Source organism: Brassica rapa, chromosome A06 (genome assembly GCF_000309985.2).
Source record: "Brassica rapa cultivar Chiifu-401-42 chromosome A06, CAAS_Brap_v3.01, whole genome shotgun sequence".
NCBI classification, from domain to species: Eukaryota; Viridiplantae; Streptophyta; class Magnoliopsida; order Brassicales; family Brassicaceae; genus Brassica; species Brassica rapa.
In genome coordinates this window covers 14,215,104-14,220,805 of record NC_024800.2, presented here as the reverse complement: position 1 = coordinate 14,220,805, position 5,702 = coordinate 14,215,104, and the positions used below count along the sequence as shown (strand labels likewise).

General features: G+C 45.0%; 1 non-coding gene across 1 annotated transcript; it reads right to left on the bottom strand.

Annotated features, from left to right (window-relative positions):
* Nucleotides 1-4,390: 4,390 nt before the first annotated feature.
* LOC117126299 lies at nt 4,391-4,496 on the bottom strand. Its single transcript, XR_004448874.1, has one exon. It is a non-coding gene; the product is annotated as a small nucleolar RNA R71 (small nucleolar RNA).
* Nucleotides 4,497-5,702: the final 1,206 nt, after the last annotated feature.

The window sequence follows — 5,702 nt, the reverse complement described above, 5'->3', positions numbered from 1 at the left end:
CGAGGCATTTTGCGAAAAATGGAAGATACGACTGAACAAGTCGACGCCCAGGTATACGCAATGCAAGGGACAAGCTGAAACGATCAAAGACCATTCTCGACGGACACAAAAAACGCCTAGAGGCTAAAAAAGGCAGGTGGGCCGACGAACTCGAAGGAGTCTTCTGGTCCCACCGTACCACCCCAAGGCGAGCAACGGGAGAAACACCTTTTGCTCTGGTATACGGAACGGAATGCAGCCGCATTTGAATCCAAAATTACCAACACGCAGCCGCAATGTACTATAATTCCAACGTACGGAATCGCAGATTCAGTGAAGGGGATTTGGTCCTTCGCAAAGTCTTCCAATACACCGCTGAACGAAACATGGGAAAACTTCGAGCAAATTGGGAAGGACCCTATAAAATATAAAAGGTCGTCCGACCAGGCTCCTACGAAATAGCCAACATGCAAGGCGTAAAAATTCCAAGAACCTGGAACGCAATGCATCTCAAAAAATACTATCACTAAACAAACCACCTCGCAACTACCGAACTACGAGACGGCTTGATCTCCATATGGAGTACGTAGGCAGTTTGTCGAAAGGCAAATTCAGCTGTCCCCCCTCACTAAAAGGGGGGGGGGGGGGAGTGGACACGTAAACTCGTATTCTCTCAAATTCGAAAACATCTGACCACGCCCTCGATGTTTCCGACATATTTTAACCAAGCGAAACATTTTTATCCACAAACTATTTTCAGGTCCTCGAAAATAAACCAGTCTTTAGGGAAAAGCAACCTTCGGCATCGCAAGACGTCGCAAAAAATGCCTCAAGAGTTATTTTTTTCGGCCGACAAAACGAAACCTTCGTCACGAAAAACAATGAACATGTTAAACACCTCAGCCAAACACATATTTTGCGCAAAAACTCAAAAAGGCGACATCTGCCGCCAAGTTCGGTGCTGATCACATCGAAATCTTGAACGTCCTAAACAGAAATAGCCATCTCACGAAGATGACTCTCGTACATCCGACACAAAGATAATAGCGCTATAAAAGAAACCCAAAATTTTGGTCTAGCACTCCCAGTTGGCTTAAAAATTGTCTCTGGAGAGATGCTCGATTCGTATCAAACAAGTCGTGTAAGCCAAGAACCTATCGCGGACTTTAAATCTGTACGAATCAGGTTAATATCACGACAGATAAATCGATAGCCGGCTAGTCACCGCATAAATATTAAAACCGAAAGTAAACCTAGGTCTTGCCCTGAACCCAGCGCACTAGTCTCTAACATCTCAAGGCATGATATCAAAAAAATACGAGATCCTAAAACCATGCCTCTATGTTTATATTCGACATCTTCAGATATCCTGCGAAATCTATATCACGCGGAAAATCTCTCGAAACAGATCTCGAACAAGACATTTCACATCGAAGAAGGATATGAGACGACAACTCATCACCTTCCTTCCACACCATACACTAACTCACGAAAAACGCAACTTGATTATCTTGTCATAATAAGAAAGCCGCAGAACGGCAGGGATTCAAAGCCACAAACGACCAGTCCCGAAACATGAAATAAAGCTATTTAAGGCAACAAACGGCCAGTCTTCTGAACTCACGCTCCCTCTTCACCCATCGCTTCGTCCAAGCCTGGAGCCGCGTCACCCCCGTTTTCTCCGTCCTTGGGATGTTTTCCCTCTGGGTCTTCTGAACACGTCGGAAGGAAGTACGTGGATTTCAGATCAACTAGGATGAGGTCGAAATCTCCATCCACGGCTGCCAAATCCCCCTTGCAGCCGGATAACCGGGTCTCTTCGGCCTCTAAGGACAGAGGAGTCTCGCTCTGGAATGCCCGAACTACGGCCATCCCGCCCTCAATCGTCGCCAAGGCCAAATCCCTGCTCCGGATGCACTCGAGGGAGCCAAGAAAGGCAGAGATCTTTGCCAAACGAGCCTGGAACTAAGAGCGGAGAGCATCCGTGGCCTCTCGGATCCCGCGGCTTGCTAATCCTACGTCACCCTCGATCTGACGCTGAAGTCGACGCACCTCCAAATATTTGGCCTTCCTGGCCTTCTTCTCCTTAAGCAGAGAGCTCGCCGTCTTCCCGAGGTCCCTCTCGAGCTCACCTATCTCAACCTCGAGTTTGGACACTTTTGCGGAGTGAGAATCCTTGACAGCCGTCAGCATGGCTTCAGTTTCAGACCATCTACCTTTGATATACCTTGGATTTGACCCATTTTAATCCATGGTATATTATTATTTTACTATATATATCTATGTTTTCTACTCTTCTAGGTATGTTTTCAGGTTCAGGTGCATTTCGGAGGAAATCTATGACTTTGGAGCATTTTGGAGCATAAAGGACATTTCACCCGAGCTGACTACTTAGAGGTTGACGAGAGGAAGAATAATCGATCGATACGCATCAGTGCTGACGATCGATATTGGGAAATGCCTCGACAGATGAAGATTAATATCGATCGATGTACACAAGTACCATCGATCGATGTCGAGACACCAGACGCGACATTATGGATTCAGCAGACTTAAAAACCAAGGCCAAGCCAAATTACCAAAATGCCCTGACGAGTTTTTAACCTAGTAGAATATATACTGCCTAAGTGTTTGACGGCAGGGAGAGCTTTTCTTTTCTAGACCTAGTTTTGTTACAAGTTTCATTTGGGAGAGAAGATCACTTATGATTGGAACTCCTTGTTTCATTTTCTTATCATCTATTCTATGAGTTTCTATTTATCCATTGATATGAATTGCTTTGCTATGTCTGAGTAGTTCAACTGTTAGATCCAGGGTTCAGATAGGTTTGTGGGATTAGCCCCAAACTATAGATCTGCCTTGTTGTGATATTCATGATAGATTTGTATTCATTGCTTGTTTTAGCCTACCTAACTAGAACATGATCATAGGATTGCATATTCAAGCACCCTTGTTATCCCATCCTGACATCTATCTATCATATTAGGATTGCTAGAGAGGGCTAACCGCCAATTTAGAATCTTAGTAGAGCATTTTCATACTCGCGCATAGGCCTGGCTAGAACCCGTCGATCGATGTCCCCAACTGACAATCGATCGATGTTGGTAAAAGTGTATCGGTCGACGTCTTAATAGACTATCGATCGACACTCTCTTGTGTCTGCATCTAACTGGTGAGACACAAGATCTAGTCTGTTAAGCAGTGGTACATGCGACTGCTGATCACTGAGTTAAGCGAATGAGCTCTAATATATCATGCATGCAACAGTTAGGCATTTATAGGAATTATAATCTCCAACACCTGAATAGTGGCCCTGCATCTAATATCATTTCCAACCTAAGTTACATTTATCATTTACTTGCTAGTTACTATTGCTATTTTATTAAAAACATTACAACCTTTAGAATTAATAAACACTAGATTTAATTGTTCCCTAGCTCCTTGTGGATTCGATCCCTAAGTACTACATCTGAACCTCTTTTGATTAGAGTAACACTCCTTAGGGTAATTTGAGTGGTATCAAATTTGGCGCCGTTGCCGGGGAGCTTTGATCGCCATTAGATTTAGTTTTATTTGTTCTTATTCTTTTCTTTACCCCCTTTTCTAATAATCTTTCTTTTTCTTGTCTTTTCAGGTGCATGCCCAGCGGTACCAGAAGCAACAAGGAGAAAGACTTGCTGTTCTCAGACGATCCTGCTCATTTGGAACGCACCATCCATAGAGGTCAACGTTCCACATCGCTCGACGCAACCACTTCGTCGTCGATCGATACACACAACCAACCGTCGACCGACACCAGACCGTCATCGTCGATCGATCCCAGTCGTTTCGACAACGATCGATACACCGCGTACGTCGATCGATAACGTGTCGTCAAAAATGGTAAACATTATTATTCTAACTCAGGATGAGAACGGAAACCTGTATGACCAGGCCGGTCATCTGCGTAATGCAACAGGTCAGAAAATAGATGCTCAGGGAACTGTAATCCCTGATGCTGATGCTACAGGAGCTGCTCAACCTGTAGATGAGGACGCTCGATCGAAACCACTGGCCGACTACAATCGCCCAGATGAGTACTATTCCAACCGATCAGCGATTCGACTTACGGAGATCCAGAAGCAGAATTTTGAGCTGAAGCCTCAATACTACACTCTCGTGTCCCAGATACCCTACTCTGGGTTACCGCACGAGCATCCTATGGACCATTTGGAACGGTTCAAGGATCTAATCGCTGCCATTCGGATGGAAGGAGTCCCTGAAGATTACCTGCTGTGCAAGCTCTTTAGATACACGCTGAATGGAGAAGCGATGCACTGGCTTAGGTAGCAACCCACAGGATCTTTAACATCCTGGAGCGACATCAAGAATGCTTTCTTACGAAACTTCTTCGATGAGGCGCGCGCTGAAGAACTTCGGAACAAAATTTCCACATTCTCGCAGAAGGCTGGAGAGTCCTTCAAAGATGCGTGGATTAGATTTAGGTTTTTCCAGCGAGACTGTCCACACCACGGATTTAATGAAGTGCAGCTGCTAAGCACTTTCTTCCGAGGTCTCGCCTTACAGTATCAAATGGCTCTTGATACGGCGAGTGAAGGAAACTTCACTACTCGGAATCCGTTGGAAGCTGTGAGACTTATCGAAAACCTTGCTAACAGCAGCAGCACCAAAAACACTGACTCTGAACGGAAGAAGTCTGTAGCCTCTATCGGGAAGGAACAAATGGACGAAGTAAGAGCTAAGTTAGATGTGGTGCACGAACTTCTTAGGAAGCAAGTCTGTTCAGCTGAAGGAGAAGTAGCAGATACTGAAGGAGAAGAAGATGTGAACTACATCGGAGGTACCGGATTCCAAAAATTTGGAAACCAGGGCGGAAACAGAAACTTCTTTGGAAATGGCAAAAGAAGTAACCAAAGTTCACAATTTCAAAAACCCTTCAACAACATCAAGAGCTACTCGAACTCTTACTATCAAAATCCACCACCCCAAACTCAGGAAAGCAAGATCGAAGAAATGCTTGATCGAGTACTGTTGGGACCACAACAAATCACCGTGGATTTCAACGGTAAGATAGACTCTGCCTACAACAATCTGAACACCAAAATCGAGACCTTAGGGACTCAGGTGAGAAAACTTGAAACCCAAGTAATTTAGACGGGCGAGACTATTAAGAGGCAAGAAGCTTTTGCTAGAGAAGCAGGAGCCGACAAAGGGAAACACCACATAAATGCCATCATAGATGATGAATTCTGGCAAGTGGTGAGAAATGAAAACCTTGAGGAAGGAGATTTCAAAATCGAAAGCTCCATGAGTCTCGGCGGATCCCAATGGTCGACCGATGTCGATGAACTCGCATCGATCGACAGACCATGATGAAGATCGATGGACGGTTTACTCCAGACATCGATCGACGTCGTCTGCCGATTCGACTGAATGCAATGCGGTTCGAATTCTAACTCATGGAGAATTCGCAGCTAAGCATCCTCACCCACCCCCCCTTTCTATGAAAAAATCAATCGATCGGTTAACTCAACCATCGATCGACAGAGTGAGTCCGACGTCGATCGTCACAACACACCTCCCATCGATCGACAGGCACCTCTGACATACCGAATGCGGTTACCCTCAATCGATAATGATTACATCAATGCACTCAGACCACCACCTAAACCATTAGCAAACCCACCCGAACCAACACCCAACCCTTTAAATAGTTCAACAGA